Here is a 23368-nt window from a genome sequence, read left to right as displayed (position 1 = left end):
TGTGTATTTAAAATTTATACAAACATAATATTTTTAGAATTTCACTAACCAAACACGTATTTCTGAGAGAGGGGATAATTTGGTTTTAAATTGAGACAGCGGCACCATCGGAAAGTATAAGGGTGTATTTATTAAGTAATAGTACTATAACGATTAAATTAATATTTACAAATTACTTTTTATAAATAAATTTAAAATAGATTATGCTTTGCTTATGGAAGCACGACATCATATTGTGTCTAACATCTAAGAATATAGTATAAAATGATTATACATCTGTGTTAGAATTGTTAGACATAAATAATTTTTTTATTTGAACGTATTGATATACCTATGTTATATCATATAATATATGCGTACGTTGATACCTAATTCTGAATCAGTCTTTAAAGGTAGATAAAAAAAAATTTATATAATATATATTTGTCTCAAAAAAATATTTTAACCGTTGTGGAAATTCAAGTTACTATAAAAGTTATATTGTTATCTACTGTATTCATGGTATATTTTTAGGTCCTTTAAAAGGAAATGCAATATTGAATTATAGTCTCCGGTGCTCTAGAGACAATAATGTTATTGTAATATGCCAAAATAAATACAATTGTATTAAATAAACAAAATACGAACATTACATTAATATACATTCTATTTATTGTAAAATAATGTATTATGGCCTGTACAGCAATAACCACATATCAAAATTGATGTAATAAATAATAATAATGATGATTTAATATAATATACTATGTAGATATTAGATATACGACACCGTTTAACACGTTTTGCTAGGGGTTTAATTTTTCTGACATACATAATATTAATAATATTATATAAATGTTGTACTTAACGTTACCTACTTTGTTATGCAACAGAATATGAAACTAGACGGTTATTATGTATAGGTACTTCAAAAGGGAGTTGCCGAACAATGAAACGGTAAATTCAATCTGACCGTAGTACCGTACATTATAGGATCACGGAAATATCTTTTATTGGTGTTTTGTTATTAATTATTTTATCCATACGAAATAGTTGACAGATAATATGAGTCGAATGACACCAGGCGACCCTAAGGCTCGGTGTCAATGTAACTAGTTCAAAACGTGTACAACGTGCATTTTCGTATTGAAAGAGCGCATACCTATACCTCTATAATATGATATCATTTAATGTTTATACTGCACGATATAGCCGCAGCGTTTGCACGTCGCGCGATCAGTTAAAAACTAAAACTCACTCATTGCTATCGTTTCGCAGATCGGCAGAGTAATGTGTGTGTGTATGTGTGGTTTCACTATTTGCGCATAAAAAATTGAAATTTTTTTAAACCACCTGTAGCCCGCACTCGTTACCTCAAACGTAATATTTTGTTGTACTCTACGTGATACCGTTGGGATTCGAAGACATTTTTGTTGGGCGGTTCACGTTAAATTTTCGACGGTTACGCGTTCTTCGGAAGTCTCATGTAATATTTTACACTCTCACTCTCAGTGTTCTGTGTGTAATTTGATGACCGCGCAACATTTCCATCATGTTTACTTCTAATGGCATTTTCAAAACGTCAACCCTCAATCGCTCATTTGTTCGAAAAACAACGTTTTGCACTGGCTGTCCGTATCGTCTGGCCACGTTAAACCTAGCGATTTCGTTTCGTTTAAAAATACTGGACTTTGTGTGTTGTTCAAAAATATTGTCAAACATGGTTAAGACGTACAATTAAGTATACGTTATTCATTATACAGCATAAATTACAACAATACGAAAACTAAATGTACGCACGCAAAACGAAATTATAACGGTATTCAATGTTATACAATTAAAATATTTAATGATTTATAAGTATTATAAATTGCATAATAAATTCCAAATAAAACGATTTTCGAAGTGATTTAAAGCAAATTGATCGCTGTGCACTATGTATTTTACTAAAATACTAAATATTACAGACAGCCTAACAACATCAGCCGCATTTGTGATAACAGCTGCAATTGGTATAGGTAGTATTGTAACTTGTAAAAGGTACCTAGTGAAATAATTTATACTTCTCAATTTGAATCCCACGATAGCGTCGTGATTTATATAATATTCATGATGATAAATTTCAATGTCTTCAAGAATGTAATAATGTGTTGTTTGTTGTATAATATTGTTTTTTTACAGTAGGTACGTCTGTTATTTGAATTACAATTGAACACATTCATTATTGGCGATTGGCTTGTAGTTTTTAATGAACATTAATGTATGTATTAATAATAAATAACTCAGCCTGTGAGACGCGACGGAACCTTGTAAAATCTAAAAATAACACTGATAATGGAATGAATTTGCCATTGCCCATTTGTAATTTTGTCTTGGACAATTGGACGGGATATATCGCGAGCGCTCCACTTCCAAATAAAAATTGCCGTCCATTCAAAAATTGTGTTTCTGCTATTGGCATCGTGGACGAACAAACCAACTACTTCCTTAAAACACACACACACACACACGCACACATCATGCTATGATAATAAATTATGAAAATAATGATTTACTCATCTCTACCTATAAGGACAACTCGGATGAAATATGTTGTTCCGACATTCGACATTTTATAATAATAGTGCCATTGTTATTTCACCTACGCGTGTGCGCATCGCGGTAAGCACCTGCCTGCACTATTGGCATTCACGTGCACACAATATAATGCTATCGTGGTGCTACGTCACTGTGATTTTACCACTACCATTGAGAAAAAAAAACCAAATCACAACACCCCAGCGGTCCGTGAACCGTTCGTCGCCGCGTAACATGTTTTCATCGTGAAATTTATCGTCCACGCAGTGCCCGCTTAGCCGTTGTTCGTTCATGGTGCTCCGATATAATTCGTTGAGCCACCACAATAATAATAATAACAATACTATATATTATATAGTTCGATTCGGATGCGTTTCAATAATAGACACATTACGACCGGAATCGATTTTTAAATAGTTCCAATCGCGACGTTTTAGGTTACACGTTAACCTCCATAGGTGTATTACAGAGCGCATTATCACCGTTACTCAACTGTACTAGACGATAAACCTCGTCCGTACACAGGTCCGACGTTTGCTGGAGCGTGGATTAAGGATTTGATAACATAACGTGAAAGGTACGTGGAGTTTATTCAAAAATTGTATTTTTTTTTTCGTGTGCAATCCAGTGAATGGGAACGAGGTTTTAAATTTTAATACAAATGAAAAAAAAAAATCGAATTTTTACGTGACAAGAAATTCAATTTACACCGTTAAGAAGAAAATATATAATTTTGAATATCCTGCAGTAATTACGTGGATACATTTTTATTTTTAATAACGTTAGTACCTATATAACTAAGCCAGTAGCAAGTTTGTCGTTGATACTTCAAATTTGAATATCTCAAATAACAAAAACACATTTTTATAACAACCCCTATTACGAATGTCTTTAAAATTAATTTAATCGTGTTATTTTGAAACTAGAAAGTAATTTTCTTTAATAACTCAACAATAACTTGACACAAGAGTTGAAGATAACTTTGCTTTTTAGTTTACCTATGAAACACACTATACATACCTAAATGCATTACTTTAGAAAAAAATAAACTGCATGTGGTTTTATTTCCATCTTGAACTGTTGATTATGACGATAAGGTACAATATAGCCGATATAGACAATATAACATTTGAGAAATACACGTTTTTGTTTTCATATAAGAAAAACTTTATGCTTCAAGGTATAATGTAGATTTAAGACATGACAAATAGTTATTACTAGAGCATTTCACAAACGTTATTATAGTTATACTTATACTTCATGTTGTTTTGTATCAAAAGACACATGTTTATATTGGAAGTTTTGTTGTTAGGTTTTTACATAAACAAGTGTGTTATGTGTAACACGTGTTAAGAATAAAACATAAGTAAATTTTAAAATACTTCTAAGGCGTGTGGAAACTTTAGTGTTATAATAAATAAATTATAAAATAATAATATCTAATGAACTAATCTATCATAAAATAAAATTTGACTACGTATAAATTATTATTTTAATCGTGAAATTAAAACATTAGTTTGTTCAGTTCTATAAGTAAACTTAGGCCATAATATGTAGAAAGATAAGTATTATATTATTATCTATGTGGGTATACATGTATTTTGTTCTAAGAATTAATTTAGACAAAGCTTCTTGATGAAAAATTGTTCATTTTTAATTTTAGTAATTTTTATATAATACGTATTTTAAAAAATATAGGTAGGTAGTAGGTACTATGGCACACAAAAATAGTTTACAGGTATTATTTTCGCTCTATATTCAACATTAATAAGTGTTCCATTTTATATTGATTAATATTCTATATTATCTATTGATATTGATGATAATTGATTTAAAATGTCGTCTTTGATAATTTTTTGCAACTTTATGATGAATTGGTTGAAAAATATTGTCCAAAATATTATAACGATTGTTAATATATAGTTGAGACCAACTCATAATGTGTATTATATACCGAAATTTTTTTTACTATCAGTATGATTTATTATAACTCATAATATATAATTTTTGATTTTCATGCCATTATTTGATGTGTGACCTTCAGTTATAATTTTTTTAAGGTATTTTATATTAATTTCATCTATTTTTTATTCCCTCTTTTTCAAAACATTTAAAATGTCGATTGTTATTTATTCGAAACGACCATTATTATTTGGCCGTATTCGTTTTTTTTTTACTTTAAATAGGTACTTATTATAGTACTTTAAATTCAATATCTTCATATCGTATTATTATTTAATAATTTACCCTTGTATTTTATGTAGGTAAACCCATTTCATTTTAGATAGTGGAGCGATGAATGTACTATTGTGCTATTGTTTGCACTTTTATTTGTGTTGCACTAGTTGTTTTTCTCCCTATATTTTATTTACTTTTCAAAATTGTTCTTCTTATTATTATTTTTTCATTCATAAAAAAACGTATTTTGTTGATCTTAATTTTTTCTTACTCTTCTTAATGTTTTTTCAGCTTAGCTTATCTGATGTATTATATGCATTATTCAAACTTGTTTTATCCACTGTACCCTATTCGACAATAGGTATACCTGAATGATTTATATCACGATCTTCTTACAAATAAATCTGCGTTATATTGTTAAAAATAATACTTTAATCTTCTTATATAAATATATTATAATAATATTATGGTTTAATAATATATATATAATATTATATACAAGTGAATAAGTGATATTTTTAAAAATTGTTTTTCTTTTGTTATATTTATTATACCTACTTACGGTATAGTTTTTCTTGTCATGTTTTTATAATACAATTATATATTATATTATTTGATTTAACCTATATATAAAATGTTTATAATATTAGTATTTTGATTTTTGATATAATGAATGATAATACTGAATAAATAGGTATACTGATATACTACAATAATAAAGATATCACTTTAAAAAATACCTACAATACTAAATGCACAATAATATAATATACATACATCGTATAATATAATACCTATTATAGTATTTGTGTAATTTATCTTCAGTTGATATACATTTTGAAATTACCACAACAATGGCAGTCTATTAAATTTGTATTTCACACGTGTATACCTAATAGCGAAATTATATTTTCTATAACTAAAGTGGATTCAATATGTTATTAATATAATGTAGAGTAAATTAATAAAATAGCTATTCAGTAAAGCTAACACGAGCTAATACAAAATTGATATAAATCAGAATTTATTGCAATAATAATGAATAAAATGTATTCGTTATAGATAGGTCACAATTATTTATTTGAACTGTGCATGGAATTATTCAGTTTTATAATTAGTTATAAATATTTTGAACAATATATTAAAATCGTACTTACTATACTTATACATTATTGTTCATAATTTCTAACTATTAACTATTTGTGTCTGTGTACACGATAAGTAGTCGAAATCATTCTTTGATTTTCAACTTAAGTATCTTGATTGATAGGAAAATGAAGATGTTAGATGGTGCATTGAAGAGGTCAAAATTATTACCAGTAGTTTTTAAAAGCGTTTAAAAACGCCGGGAAAAAACAAAAAAAAAATTCAGAAAAACAGAAATTTTTACGCAAAATCGGTTTTTGACAAAATCGATTTTGGTTTTTTGCTTAACTCTAAAACAAATGACCGTTGATATATGACATTTTTAATGAACATTTATATTAGAATTTGCTATACACCATAATATATTCAAAATATTTTGAATTGTTTTGAGCTGTTTACGGACATTTTCAGTTTCTATATTATTTTCAGGGTTTTTGTCTATATATATATATATATCAATACAATTTTATTTGTTGTGTCAAAAAGCTTGAAAATTTAACTCAAGGCTTATAATTTATTGTTACAATGGCAATCACAATTTTTTTTTCTAAGAATTTAAAGTTCAGACTTTGCCAAAATATGTGAAAATTATTTTGAGTTAGAAATTCATAAAATTTTTCTTTTTAATTTAAAATTTTAAAATTTAATACAAGATTCCTCATAAGTTTGTCTACATTTACTTTAAAAAAACGTCTCTTGGAATGTCAAATTAAATTTTTATGAGCGTTCAAAGTTCACATTTTTACAATATCCAATATTGTAAAAATGTGATACTTTATACTTTGATACTCCATTTTTCATGTAGTGATTTTCTTATTTTGTTGTAATTAAAAAACCAATAACTGTCGTAGATACATGGAAATTTGACTGAATGTTTATATTTTCATAATCTATACACGATAAAAATTTTTAAATCGTTTTGAGCTGTTTAAGGGCTTTTGCAATTTTTTTAATTTTTTTTTTCTATAATTGTCAATAAATTTGTATTTGCTTGTTCAAAAAGCGTAAAAATGTAATACAAGGCACCTAATATATTGTTATTATAGCAGTTGAAAAATATTAAAAATACATAGGCATAATTTTTTCTACAAGTATTTAAATTTCAAATTTTGACAACATTTATCAAATTTCAAATTTTAAAATTATTTTGTAGTTAAAAATTTATAAAATGTTCAACGTTTATAGCTAAGGATTGAAAATCTAAAACAAGGTTCCACGAAAATAGGTAAATAAATACCTTTATTCACAATAATAGCACCAAGTATACTTAGTAATATCATAGGCTGACTGACCGTCTTCGCTCAGAATCGTTTTTCTTATACAATGATATATCATCGAATTCAAATTTAACACAATTCATTACAGTGTCCTACGTGTAACCTAATGTACAGTAGAGTGACACTCACTTGCCCTCCTTTTTTTGATTTTGATTCATTATTTTATTTGATTCAATCAACGCCATTTTTTGCAAACCTTATAGGTAACTACTATAAGTATTTTATATAAATAAATATGTATTGAAATACAGTTAGTTTCAGTAAGTTACAGCCTTGATTTTAATACGATTTCTTTGGATAATTTAATGAGATGTGAAAGCAAATAATTATTGTTTCAATGTATTTGATCTAGTAAGTATTATGTATGAATTGGAAGTTACTTTTACGAACAAATTAATATCTTGTAAGACTCTTGAATACTTTTAAATGTAAAAACTGGTTTCGAAATCGACCCATAAATCATAATCGTATATAATACTATATTAATAGGTATAAAATAGTGAGAGACAAATAATATTATACTTATAATTTGTATCTCAATTTTTTTATGTGTACCTATGGTAAGTTTAATATTATTTTTCATTGTTATATAATATATTAATATACATCTAGTATCTATTCAAAAACGTATGCTTTCAAGGTTAACATCATGTTTAGCTAGATCTTAATTTATCGTCGTAGCTTAATATTTCTTATTGTTATTACGGAAGATAATTGCACGAGCAATAACGAACAGTGTATTTTGTTGTGTCATTCTAATTGTAAGTAATTACTCTTTTGTCGAGTTTCCAACACATATTTGCGTATTCCATTTGCGGAATCATATAGTGTATGCGACTTGATTACTCCTTATGTACGGTGGAACTATGTTAGTTAGAGTATATAGAAATATAATTAGAGTTGTTGTAAAAATTGCTTTAATGCTTTTTAAGATAAACGTTTTCAACATTTTATCTTTTAGGACGGTTGAAAATTAAATAAGTAGAAATAGGTAGGTATAGTTATTAAATTTTAAATAATGTGTAAGGTTTAACTCTAAACGATTATTTGAAATACTTATTGTAATGGACGTGGGTACGTTCACTGAGGTGATATATTTAAATTGAATTAATAGATTTTCAAATGTTCATCAAATTAGGTGCATCGCTGAATGAAAATTGTGCTGTGTGTTTATAAACTATGTATGTGAATAAAATATCAGCTAGTTGGTATACTTATCCACTTAATTTAATTTGAAAATGATTAATATGGTAGTAAGTGGTTAAGTAATTGATTGGTTATAGCAAACATCGTAAAACTAGTTTTTTTTAATCTCAATTTCATACTATAAATATAATAGGTGCTTTTAGGTACCGATATTTTTATGATATTTACCACAATGTTTTGTTTAATATATTGCGTATTGTTCATGAAGGTAATAATTTTTTTTTAACCACAATTTAATAGTAGTTTTCAATATCATCGATCAATTAGTGAGGAATATCCACGTGGAAAAAACATCAATATATCAACAACCAAATGGTAGATAGCCATGTATAAATTACTAAGACATAGATATAGATAACAATAATTAGATGATAACCCAAGTTGATTTTTAAATTATGAATATCGCAAACTTTTTATCATAAAAAAAGTCCGTGTTTACATTATACATTCGAATAGGGATACGGATATCCAAACGATTAAATATTCATATTATTCACCCATCTGTACAGCAAAACAATTTTCTTCTGTGGTGTGTATTAATTATTAAATATGATTATTCAGTCATTCAAGTCCATAAATTTATTTAAAATTGTATGTTTCATCCAACATTTTTTTTCAATACATTCTACTAGTATATAGCCAGTCTATTACTCGATACTTTTTTTTTAACTGTCCAATGATAACTACAACTAATAATATATTATTGGTAATATATGATTGTCAATAATAATACAATATTGTTAAATAACATACATAAAACTATGTATTTTAGTGTGAGTTAAATGAAATACCTACTCGATGTTTATACAAGTCAAAATTACTACTTTTTAGAAAACGAAAGAAAGTCTCATTTCTATATTTACTGTAATGGATTTTTCATTCTTCACAGCTAATTTAAGATGAGGAATAGTATTATACATCAATCACTTATATTTTAGTAAAAAAAACTACGGTGAACATTATTTTTTTCAAGATAGCGCAATTTAAAAAAATGGTTGAAATTGAATAAGGTATTTCCTTTTACTCGTAAACCATCTATATGGCAAATACTTAACTTAATTTGAAACTGAATTTTTTACTTTAATAAATTATCCTAAAAAAACCTAATAATTTTAGTTTTGTTTAATCCATACTTATTTTTTGACGTAGAGGTTTGGGAGAAATGGTAAAATAATTATGGAGTGACATCATAATAAAATATATTCTATCATCCTATTTTTAGATTCCATTTTGAAAGACAGAGCTTTCGATGTAGTTTATTATTATTTTTTTAGAAAGTTTTTAGGAAAGCAAGAGTATATCCTTGGTCTGTGTTGGTTTGATAAACGTTAATTCGACACAGATGGTACTTAGAATATTATATTAGAATTTTAAAAAATGCTGAGAAAATTGTGAACTGAGATAACAATTAGACAGGCTTTTAATACAATAATATTCACTGCTAAGAATGGTTTACTGTGAAGGTTACTATAGGTACTAAAAAGGAGGGTTAAATATGCAATCAATGTATAATGCACTCAGCTGTTGTTTTCATCTTAATTATAAAACAATTTAACAATAATGATCATAGTGATTTTACAAAATAAAACAATTAGCATATCCATCTCATTTAAAAGTTTAAAACAAGGTTGCAAATTATAGAGAACGATGGTATTTACGATTGAGTCGTAGGTACACCTTACTATGTGCACCTTAATATGCATTTACTCATAAATCATGAAAACAAAAAATTCAATACGATATTATGTTATAGGTACCTCACTTATAATTTATATCAATACCGTCAAACGTATAGATAATCGATTTTATATTTTAGGCACTTACGTATCGTGTTAACTACACATATTATAATAATTTATTAAAATAGTCGACGATAAGCCTTAGGGACGTATTACAATATTGTGCTATCAAATCGCGTGCACGTTCTAAATTTATTGTGAAGTTATCAGTGATTTTTTGTATTATTAATGTATGCGTATTATTTTTAATTCAAGAATTTCAATGACGGGTTAATTTTGTAACGGGATAAACCGTCACTGTATTAAAGTGGTCCTTTTCAGGACCACCAAACACAACAGTATGGCAACATAATGCGACACAAGTAATAGACGCGACATATTAGAATAAGTAGTTTACCAACAGGAAAATTTCACGGAAATAACAAACAAGAACCACATTAACAAAGCGAACACCAACGGGTCGAGGTGTGGTTATTGCTTATCAAAGCAACCATCCTCGACCAATCACAGGACAACAAAGGGAAACAAATAGTATATATACCGGGACAGTTCACCGGTCAAATCATCCAAAACACTGATGGAAACGACCATAAAAGCATTCCTGACAATTCTCACGCCTCCCAATGAATAACTTAAAAATCCTGTTTTGGAACTCCAACGGTATTACACACAAACTTAATGAACTAACAGCTCTCGCGCTCCAACTAAAAACCGACATAATCTTACTTAACGAAACTCGTCTATCTCCCTCCACCAACCTTCACATTCCAAATTACTTCACGTACAGGAACGACCTACCGACTACCCGGGGCTCGCCCCCTCACGGCGGCACGGCCGTCCTTATTCACCGTCGCATCGTCCACCAACCTATGACTCTTAACACAACCATTCAAACCTCTTCAGTCCTTATCAAACTTAACAACCATGAAATACTTGTATCAGCGGTATACAAACCACCTGGCGCCACTCTCTCGACACCTGACTTAGACTTACTTACCCAAAGCGCGGAATGGCAAATATCGGCAGGCGATTTCAACGCCAAACACCCACTGTGGTACAGCCACTCAACAAACGCAGCCGGCCGTGTTCTCTTCGATCACGTTCAACATTCGGACTATGTCATTACTGCCCCCTCTTCCCCCACACATTTTCCCACTTACACCCGTCACAGACCCGACGTACTTGACATCGCCCTCGCACGTCTACCATACCCGACCCAAATCGAAAACCTCAACGAACTATCTTCCGACCATAACCCTATACTTCTGGAGACTCTATGTACTCCGATCTCATCGTCTCCTCCTACTACTAACCGCTTCATTAACTGGACAAAATACAAAACGATCCTTACCAACTTACCAAACTCTCCCGTACCACCGACAAATGACAAACATTCAATTGACCTAGCAGTCGATTGTCTGACCAAAAACCTGCAACACGCTATCGAAGCTAGCGTATTTACTCCTAAACTCAAAAACTCGTCCCTCTTACTTCCCGACTACATAAAACTAGAAATAACTGGAAAAAACCAACTACGCCGTCTATGGCAGAGAAACCGTGACCCAACCGTTAAACGCCAACTTAACGCCAAAATCGCACTAATTCGTACATTACTTCTAACTCACAAAACTGACCAATGGGACTCCTTCCTAAACTCTCTCGACCAACAAGACAACTCCATTTACAAACTCAACAAAAGCCTCCTTCATAAACGTCCAGCTTCTCACCCTCTGACCGGGCCAAACGGTCTTGTCTTTCCGGCCAAAGACCGAGCCGAGCTGATAGCGGACTCTCTCGAACAACAATTCCAAACCAACCCCGGTCCCGACATACCAGAAGTGACCGCGTACTACCATTCACTACAAAACCACAATACTATAAAATCTAACCTGTTCACCACCCCCGGCACCGTTCAAAAAATCATAAGCGACCTTCGCAAGAAGAGAGCCCCAGGCGATGATCTCATCACCAACACGGCTCTTAAATTTCTTCCCAACAATATCTTACTATCCCTAACGCAAATTATAAACAGCTCCTTCAGAATCTGCTACTTTCCACTTGCCTGGAAAAAAGCAGTCATAATTTCCATTCCCAAACCAGGCAAAGACCACAAACTACCCGTAAACTACCGCCCAATCGCTCTGCTTTCCTCCCTATCAAAAATCTACGAACGACTCATACTCACTCACCTGCAAAACATACTCCGTGACAAAATCCGCCCAGAACAGTTTGCCTTCAGACCCGAACACTCTACTACCCACCAACTGACCAAACTCACTCACCAACTCAGCCAGAACTTTAACAACAACATTAACACCGCTTCTATATTTCTTGATGTGGAGAAAGCTTTCGACAGAGTCTGGCACGCCGGACTCCTTTACAAACTTTCTCAACTCAACATCCCGACCGAAATCATTAAAATTATAGAATCCTTTCTCACCGACCGCACTTTTATCGCTAAAATCGAAGACTCTTTCTCGTCCACCAGACACATTCTCGCAGGCGTCCCTCAAGGATCCTGCCTATCACCAACTCTCTACTTGACCTACATAAACGACATTCCGACGACTTCAAAAGCTCATCTCTCGTTATTCGCCGACGACACGATGTTCTTTACTTACGACCACAACCAAAAACGAGCCGCCATACAGTTACAACACCAACTTAACCTTGCAACCACATGGTTTCACCGATGGCGAATCAAAATAAACGCGACCAAAACTGTAGGTATCATTTTCGGACACTCAAATACCACCCACGTACCACCACTACTACTCGACAACCACTCCATTAACTGGTCCGACAAAGCAAAATACCTCGGCGTCACCATCGGGCGCAAACTCACTTTCGGCAAACATATTCAAAACATCACCAAAAAGGCCACCCGCATCCGAGGTTTGCTTTACCCCATACTAAATCGCACTAGCCCCGTCCCAACGACAACGAAACTTAACATACTAAAACTTTACGTCTCACCAATCCTAACGTACGCTGGCTCTTCTTGGGCACCCTTTATAGGACCCTCTCAATGGAACCAAATCGAATCCGTCCAAAACATCGGCATACGCACCATAACGCGTATGCCCACTATCGTTAGAAATTCGGTCCTTCTAAAATCGACAAATTTCAAATCTATTCAAACCTCCATTCGTTCCCAAACCAAATCAATGTTCTACAAAAATTCTTTCTCGAATCATACTCACATCCGACTTCTAGGTAAAACACACCCTCCCCCAAATACTAAACGTAAATTGAAACCCTACCCACTCTCTTGGACAGAACAATAAATTTAACCATTTCTTCTTAATTTCCATCCACTAGTAGAGGCACAAGCCTGGAATAGTAAACGGCATAGCCATCCCTTTCAAAGCAAAGCAAAGCAGGTCAAATCATCCACCACACCAGTCTTCAACATATCTTCTACAAGTCAACAAGCACTATAGAAGACCCGAAGACCTGAAGACCCGAAGACTATCAACGCAGCAGCAACACCGACCTGAACGACACCGGCGAAGCTGATCCGACCTAACCAGTCCACGACGACGCACCCTGAACGCACCGATCTAACGTGATCGCCCGATACCGCCGAGACTCAACAATACCCGGCATACCTGGCTAATAAGCGCCACTTCACGGACCGACGACGCCAAGCCTACCGTGTACATCCAGCGATCGACGACAACGGATAGCCGCCACACCGGGACCTGATTGACCCACCGACGGCAGCGTATAATATAATTATACTCCGGCGATCCATTACTGACAGTCCACCCGTTCAATCGAGTCCAGTCACACCGTTGGACGAATACCAAGACACGCCGGGAACCGACTTCGCGACGTAACTTGGCCAATCGACTATTCAGCAAGCCGACAAGTAGTACCACGTTTCCCCCTACGGCGAGCTATTTCGAGTTTCGCCGCGAGGAAGAACCGAACCCACACGACTTGCTCGAGTCCGTGCACGGACGGTTTCTACTCTCCCCTATTATTGTATTACTTCTACGAAACGTATAGGCAAGTCCCGACTATTGTTTTGCTCGCGCCTCTTCAGGCCCGAACCCGCCCGCCGCGGCCGCTTCCTTAAGCCTGCCGCGCGGCCCGGGATAACTTGCCCCGATCATTATAAACATTACTTATTGGTTATATAATAAACGAATCATAACAATACACAACGCATTGGTATTTACGACACGGGACGTCACGAACAGACGCTCCGTATCAACTGGCGCCCAACCCGTGGCTCAGGAACTACATCGACCACAAATCAACACAATATACAAGTACGACGTTTACTAGTCGGTACGGCGAAATAGTATACCCGCCAACAAACCGATAGGAACGTCTATTAGTCGGTACAGTAATACCGCAATCGATTTGTTGGAGGTTTGAATAACCAACCCGTGCCTCGGAACCTACATCGACCACGAAATCAACACAATATACAAGTTCGACGTTTACTAGTCGGTACGGCGAAATAGTGTACCCAACCACTCAAAAATAATAACGACACTACTGAAGCAAAATGACTAGAAACTCAAATCGTCAACGAAATAACCCGATAATGGAATCCAATGAAGAAAAAATCACTCGGCTAGAAACGACAATACGAACAATGACAGACGATATAGCTACGATGAAAGAAAACTTCAACACACGTATCGAAGCACTTCATCAACTAATAAATGACTACGACACAAAAACAGTAGTAAACGTTGAAAAATTGAACAAAGATTTGAGCAACATAGCAAACAAACAAACACAAATGGACACCACGGTGACAACCAGATCAAACACAGTAGAGTTGACCATGCCAACGTTCGCAGGGAACGAGCAAACCGACCACCCGAAAAGATTCTTGAGAAACTTAAACACATACTTAATACATAAAAAAATTGCTGAAGACGACAAAATGATCGTGATCGAAAACTGCCTAAAAGGAAAGGCAGCAAAGTGGTTCACAATGGTAAAAGACGCAACCTGCAACATCGAAAACTTCAAAGACCTTTTCTTAAAAAACTTCTTCTCTGAAAACAAACAGTGGAGCATTTTTATAAAATGCACGGAAGCCGGAAAAGCAACAACAAAAGGCAACTACCAAGAACATTTTCACAAATGGATGGATGAATTAAAATACCTTGACTCACCAAAAATCGCAGAAGAACAAGCAATAAATCTAGTCATTAAACATTTCCCAATAGCAATACAAGCATACATACAAAACACAGAAAAAACGTTTTTAAAAATTTGGGAGAAATTGGGAGAAATTGACGAAAAAGATCAACAAGTCGATCCAAACCCAAAATAAAAAATAAAAAAAAAAAAAAAAAAAAAAAAAAAAAAAAAAAAAAAAAGTATATAAACCCGTAGAATCACCCCAGCCAAGTACGAGAAACCAAAAAACACTATTCGACAATCAAAACGAGACATCCCTCACGCAACAGATTTCGCCGCTCCCTACACAAAGCATCGATATGACGACGCACTTTCGGATTAGAATTAGCTACCAACTCGCTCACACAGCCACTTGGTCACTAATCCGAGGGGGGAGTTGTAACGGGATAAACCGTCACTGTATTAAAGTGGTCCTTTTCAGGACCACCAAACACAACAGTATGGCAACATAATGCGACACAAGTAATAGACGCGACATATTAGAATAAGTAGTTTACCAACAGGAAAATTTCACGGAAATAACAAACAAGAACCACATTAACAAAGCGAACACCAACGGGTCGAGGTGTGGTTATTGCTTATCAAAGCAACCATCCTCGACCAATCACAGGACAACAAAGGGAAACAAATAGTATATATACCGGGACAGTTCACCGGTCAAATCATCCATCCATCATCACACATCAGTTCACGTTCAGTTCACATCCGAGCAAGACGTCCTCTGCCAACTACTCTACAGCCAGCCGTTTTCAACGCTTCAACAGGGCAACAGCGCCCACGGTTCACACCACGAACCTTCAACCACAAAACAGCCGTTCTTACTGCTTCAACAGGGCTCCAGCGCCCACGGTTCACACCACGAACCTTCAACTCAAAACAGCCGTTTTCACCGCTACTCCGACAGGGCACCAGCGCCCAAGGTAAGCCGTCGCGAAAGCGACGGGTATCCACCTCCCACCGTTTATCTGTCGAGGGGCCGCGCCCTCTCATTGCCGCAGAATCCCATCCCTGACCAAACCAAACCCCCCTAAAACCCCCCGTCACACCACCAGAAAATCGCTCTTTTCAGAGCTACAGTGTTAAAACCCTGAGTTTGTTACGGTCTTGCCATGGGCAAGACAGCTAACAAGCGGAAGGGCCCCGCGCAAACACCCGGGAGTTCCAAGAAGGGACGTCCACGTGCCTCGCCATCCCCACCGTCCACCTTCCTAAAAGGTCCACAGAGGGATTCCCCACCCTCTCCAACTCCGTCGACCGACTCATCAATATCAATGTCGTCGAACTGCTCCACTTCCGACACCGAGTCAAACAAATCCGCCCAACACTCCGCCCCGACTATGAAACCTCCACCAGCCAAAACATCCGAACAACAAACCCCGACATCAGCCAAACCCAAGCAAATCAGGCCACCCCCCTTAATCTTAAACTCTGCGTCCTGGCGAAAAATCGCACCAACCATTTACAAACTTCCGAACTTCACTCCATCGGCAATTACAGCCAAAACCACATCCAATGGACAAATAACCGTCCAAACTACCGACCCCACCCACTTCCGACAAATTCAGAAAGTCCTAGTTGACAGCAAAACTGAATTCCATACCTTCAGCCTCCCTGAAGATCGTTCCCTTAAGGTCGTTCTAAAGGGCATACCGATCGACATCACCACTGACGATCTAAAATCCGAACTAGAAACCCTAAACTTCCAAACAAAATACATCCGCCGTTTCGGTACTCCCGAAAAACCGATGCCCATGTGCCTCGTACACATTGCGGCAACCCCGAACGCCAAGGATATCTTCCTTCTCAACTCCCTATTTTATCTAACGATTTCGGTAGAAGCCCTTAAACCTTCCGGCCCGGCACAATGTTTTTCGTGCCAACGTTTTGGACACGGTTCCCGTAACTGTGGCCACCCACCCAGATGCGTCAAGTGCGCAGGAAATCACTTGGCATCTGAATGCCAAAAAACTCCCGACCAAACCCCGACATGCTGCAATTGCGGCGGGCCTCATACGGCTAATTTCCGCGGATGCCCACATCTCTTGACGATAAAACCCAAAATCGCACCACCAACAACCAAACCCCAAACCCTGCCACCGACAACTCAATCTTTTACACCACCCCTGCCCCCACCAACAACTACAATAAAACCCCAAACCCGCTCGTACGCTGCAGCCACCACCGGCCAAGCGCCCCCACCACCACCACCACCACCAAAACCGACCAGTCCCGAAGCCCCACAAATTAACCTGTCCCTCATTTTAAACCTCCTGACCAACCTCTTAACAGCCATAGTTAACAACCAGGACCCCAAAACCCTGATACAAACAGCGATACAATCATTCTTAACCATACTATCCCCCCAAAATGGATAACTTAAAAATTCTATTTTGGAACTCAAACGGCATTAACCACAAACTTGACGAACTGCGCTCTTTAGCACTAAAACTGAAAACCGACATAATCCTACTTAACGAAACCCACCTAAAACCCTCGGCCAGACTTCACATTCCTAACTTTTTTACGTACAGGAACGACCTGCCGCCCGTGCGGGGCTCGCCCGCCCACGGAGGCACGGCCGTTCTCGTCAACCGACGTATCGTTCACCAACCAGTTACCCTAAACACAACCATCCAAACCTCTTCCATCCTCGTACAACTCAACGGCCACGAAGTACTTATTTCAGCCGTATACAAACCACCCGGAACCCTACTAACGACAAACGACCTCGACCTTTTGACAAAGAGTGCCGAATGGCAAATTTCGGCAGGCGACTTCAACGCCAAACATCCGCTGTGGTATAGCCACACGACTAACGCTGCCGGCCGTGTCCTCTTTGACCACGCACAACAATCGGACTACTCTGTAACTGCTCCCTCTTCTCCCACACATTTCCCGACATGCACACGATACAGACCTGACATACTCGACATCGCCCTCGTACGACTACCCTATCAAACCCAAATCACTAACCTCAACGAACTATCTTCCGACCACAACCCCATTCTTCTAGATACACTCTGCACTCCGATCTCTTCTTCTCCACCGGTTACGAATCGGTTTATTAACTGGAAAAAATACACGACAACTCTCGCGAACTTACCGAACTCAACCACTCAACCGACCAACGACCGTGAGTCTATCGACCTGGCAATCGAAAACCTCACAAAACATATCCAACAAGCGGTTGAATCCAGCGTATACGTACCGACACGCAAACACCCGTCCACTGTAGTACCAGACTACATTAAACTGGAAATACAAGACAAAAACCGTATACGCCGCGAATGGCAAATAAACCGCGACCCGACAATTAAACGACAACTAAACGCCAAAATATCTCTCATACGTACCTTACTCGCAACGCACAACACTGACCAATGGGACATCTTTCTTAACTCACTAGACCACCAAGACGGTTCAATATACAAACTCAACAAATGTCTCTTACACAAACGTCCAGCATCTCACCCACTAACCGGCCCCGACGGCCTAGTTTTTCCGGCCAACGAACGAGCAGAGCTGATAGCCGACTCGCTCGAACGTCAATTTCAAACAAACCCCGGCCCCGACTTACCAGACGTAACCGCTCACTCCCAGTACCTACAAGGCCTTGACATCACCCGATCTAACCTCTTTACCACTCCCGGCCAGATACAAGACATAATTCGCAACCTTCGCAAAAAGAAAGCCCCAGGTGACGACCTCATCACCAACACGGCTCTTAAATTCCTACCGAACAACGTTATACTGTCCCTTACTCGGATCATCAACAGCGCCTTCAGAATCTGCTACTTTCCCCTTGCCTGGAAAAAAGCAGTCATCATCTCCATTCCCAAACCTGGCAAAGACCATAAACAACCCGAAAACTATAGACCAATCGCCCTCCTCTCCTCCCTGTCCAAAATTTACGAACGACTCATCCTCACCCACCTACAAGACAAACTCAAAAACAAAATCCGTCCCGAACAGTTCGCCTTCAGACCCGAACACTCGACCACACTACAACTAACCAAACTCACCCACCAACTGAGCGAAAACTTTAACAACGACTTAAACACTGCTTCCGTCTTCCTCGACGTGGAGAAAGCCTTCGACCGCGTCTGGCACGAAGGCCTACTCTACAAACTCTCCAAACTCAACATCTCGTTAGAAATCATAAAAATCATCCAATCCTTTCTCACCGACCGTACTTTTACCACTAAAATCGAACACTCCTTCTCTACTACCAGACACGTACTCGCAGGAGTCCCTCAGGGCTCCTGTCTCTCACCGACGCTATACTTGACGTACATTAACGACATTCCAACGACTCCTAAAGCCAACCTCTCACTCTTCGCTGACGACACGATGTTCTTTACTAGTAACAAAAACCCCAAACGTGCAACCATACAACTACAACACCAACTCAACCTCGCGTCCAACTGGTTCCACAGGTGGCGAATCAAAATAAACCCGACCAAAACAGTAGGCGTCCTCTTCGGGCGTTCTAATACAACCCACATTCCACCTCTAACCATCGATAACCAACCCGTTAACTGGTCAAAACAGGCCAAATACTTAGGCGTCACGATTGGACGTAAACTTACATTCAACCAACACATTCAAGACGTAACCAAAAAAGCTACCCGCGTCCGTGGTATGCTTTACCCCTTACTTAACCGTACCAGTCCCGTTCCGCTGAAAACAAAACTTAACATACTTAAACTCTACGTGACCCCTATACTTACATATGCTGGCTCTTCCTGGGCACCCTTTATCGGCCCCTCCCATTGGAGACGTATTGAATCCGTCCAAAACATCGGCATACGCACGATAACCGGTATGCCCACTATCGTTAGAAACTCGGCCCTTTTAAAATCAGCCAACTTCAAATCTATTCAAAATTCCATTTGCTCTCAATCAAAAACAATGTTCTACAAAAACTCTTTTTCCGAATACGATCATATCCGCCTCTTAGGTAAAACCCACTCCCCTCCAACCACCAAACGTTTACTCAAACCATACCCATTAAATTGGACTGACTAACATAACTGAACCTACCAATCAACCCCAAAATCCATCCACTAGTAGAGGCACAAGCCTGGAATAGTAAACGGCATAGCCACCCCTCCCAAAGCAAAGCAAGCAAAGAGGTCAAATCATCCACCACACCAGTCTTCAACATATCTTCTACAAGTCAACAAGCACTATAGAAGACCCGAAGACCTGAAGACCCGAAGACTATCAACGCAGCAGCAACACCGACCTGAACGACACCGGCGAAGCTGATCCGACCTAACCAGTCCACGACGACGCACCCTGAACGCACCGATCTAACGTGATCGCCCGATACCGCCGAGACTCAACAATACCCGGCATACCTGGCTAATAAGCGCCACTTCACGGACCGACGACGCCAAGCCTACCGTGTACATCCAGCGATCGACGACAACGGATAGCCGCCACACCGGGACCTGATTGACCCACCGACGGCAGCGTATAATATAATTATACTCCGGCGATCCATTACTGACAGTCCACCCGTTCAATCGAGTCCAGTCACACCGTTGGACGAATACCAAGACACGCCGGGAACCGACTTCGCGACGTAACTTGGCCAATCGACTATTCAGCAAGCCGACAAGTAGTACCACGTTTCCCCCTACGGCGAGCTATTTCGAGTTTCGCCGCGAGGAAGAACCGAACCCACACGACTTGCTCGAGTCCGTGCACGGACGGTTTCTACTCTCCCCTATTATTGTATTACTTCTACGAAACGTATAGGCAAGTCCCGACTATTGTTTTGCTCGCGCCTCTTCAGGCCCGAACCCGCCCGCCGCGGCCGCTTCCTTAAGCCTGCCGCGCGGCCCGGGATAACTTGCCCCGATCATTATAAACATTACTTATTGGTTATATAATAAACGAATCATAACAATACACAACGCATTGGTATTTACGACACGGGACGTCACGAACAGACGCTCCGTATCAATTTGATGTAATTTTTACTACTCTGTAATTAGTAAATCTTAGTGGGATATTCTGTATGTTCGGTGGAAACCATTTTCATTGGCCTTCAAAGGAATAAGGATAATTATCATAATAACCGATGTCTCAAACATATTTTGTGTTTATGTTTGTGCGTGCCTGTGTATATTTACAGCAATTTGTAATACCGATCAAATTTAGCCATTAGGTATAGTATAATATACTGAGAATTATTCTAAATGATTGTTACTGAGTACCTTTAATTAAAATGCCATCAATTCTTTGTAAATTGTATTTTGAACTACTTGAAATTGTAAAATTTAATTCTTTTTAATTTTAAATAAAAATAGCATATAAGTACTTACAACAATATACCAATAACCGTTAACTAATGTTAACCTATTACACCTGCGTTTAGTTTTAACTGTATTTTTTATGTTTTCAAAGATGTTTAGTAGGTGAGAGCATAAAATAACTTAGTATTGCGATAGGTATATTATGATATAAATATTCAAAGTTACAACAAAATATACAGTATTAATGAACAACTTATTTCCCACTTCCGTCAATAATCCGATATCGCAAAGGCAATAATATTATTATATTTCAGTTAATTGAACGATTACGAAAAATAGTTATAAAATCACATAACTCGATAACTGCAGATTTATGTTTATTGTATGCACGAACTCGAGTTTCAGAGGAATAGGTATACCAGCTGATACTGAAAATTGACGGACAAAATAATTTATAAAGTAGCAAGAAGTCAAATTAAATTCTTGAATCTTGAAATTACCGAAGCCAGAAAGAACGCTGTGAAAATCTCATATAATATGATTTACAACGAAGCGAGGACATCATTTTGTACCTATATCAAGATATCATTGGGTGAAAGATTATTAAGGCGCTGCACTTGTTGTATTCGAGTTAAAATGCTATATACACGAGCCTTGCCCGCCCAGAAGGGACTTTTTTTTCAAATAAGGTGAACAATAATATGCATTGTATATTTGTAAATAGGTAATATGATTATTCCTGATTTGATGATGAAACAATCACATTTATTTCTATTGTCGTGTACGTATGTAGTTAGTTTTGTTTTAAAAATTAATTTAGGTAGGTATGTCAGTATATCATTATACTCAGTGCGAACGACACGCGCGTGTTCAAGTAAATCAATAAATCATACGCACCGTGAGGATACGTGACTGAAAACTCGAGATTTATATAAAAAAAAAGAAGACATTCGAAATAGAAATTCGTGTCGCGAAAATGGCGTTTGCAAAATAATGAAATTCAAACAGTTCTGACGGGACATAAGACGTAACGGCGTGACGGCACAACTATCATAAAATCGAATAGTATAGTCGAGCACGTCGTTTTCTAGACTATTTTAATACGTTGCAGCTAGGTACATGATAATATAATGTCATACGAAAAAGTAGGATGAAAGAACTTTACATGCGTACACTGCATACTATTTCGCGCAAATCGATCACATTCGTATACTGTATAATAATAATAATGATATTGCAACAGCAGAGAACACTAATTTTTAACGTGAAATCGATATTAAAATATAAATGAACTGTGTTTGTATATTATGTATCTACATGGTCTATTATTATTGGTTATGAGTTTATGACTCGTAGTGATCAATGACAGGCTGTGGTGGTGACTGGTCGGGCGTGGGGAAAAGAGAACATTCACCCACCCAAACATCATATTGCTATCGTCACTTAATTTTATTTTACCACTCATATATATTAATATTATTGATAGTTATATTATTTATTGCGTTAAAGGCTGCAGTGCCCTTAAATGGAAATAATCGTCTACAAAATAACGCGATGTGTATGTTGGTTAGTGATGATATTATTTAAGGGGAGCAAAGCCTTTCGACACTCACCATCAAACAATAAATTGAAGGAACATCAGTCATTTTTTGTGCAATTCTTTAACCTATTCCCAGCGGACCCACCAATTCTATGAAAAAAAATTGTGTTACCACCACAAATAGGAGTGCGCAATGAGTGGCGGTTACGTGTGTAGTGTTAGTGGGGGATCGCCCCTTCCCCTTGAGCCGTGTTTTTTTATGAAATTCTTATATTCTATAATTATTTA

The 23368-nt window shown here is 36.8% G+C and overlaps 1 protein-coding gene across 2 annotated transcripts in view; it reads left to right on the top strand.

Annotated features, from left to right (window-relative positions):
• The first annotated feature begins 2808 nt into the window (after positions 1-2808).
• LOC132948567 (glutamate-gated chloride channel-like) overlaps positions 2809-23368 on the top strand; it is an 88764-nt gene continuing 68204 nt past the window's right edge. For both annotated transcript variants that reach the window (XM_061019091.1, XM_061019089.1), the window contains exon 1: positions 2809-3133. The gene's annotated coding sequence lies outside the window, so the exon portion shown is untranslated. The remainder of the gene's footprint in view (positions 3134-23368) is intronic.

The sequence above is a fragment of the Metopolophium dirhodum genome, chromosome 7 (genome assembly GCF_019925205.1).
Source record: "Metopolophium dirhodum isolate CAU chromosome 7, ASM1992520v1, whole genome shotgun sequence".
Classification (NCBI taxonomy): Eukaryota; Metazoa; Arthropoda; class Insecta; order Hemiptera; family Aphididae; genus Metopolophium; species Metopolophium dirhodum.
This window is presented reverse-complemented; position numbering and strand designations above follow the sequence as displayed.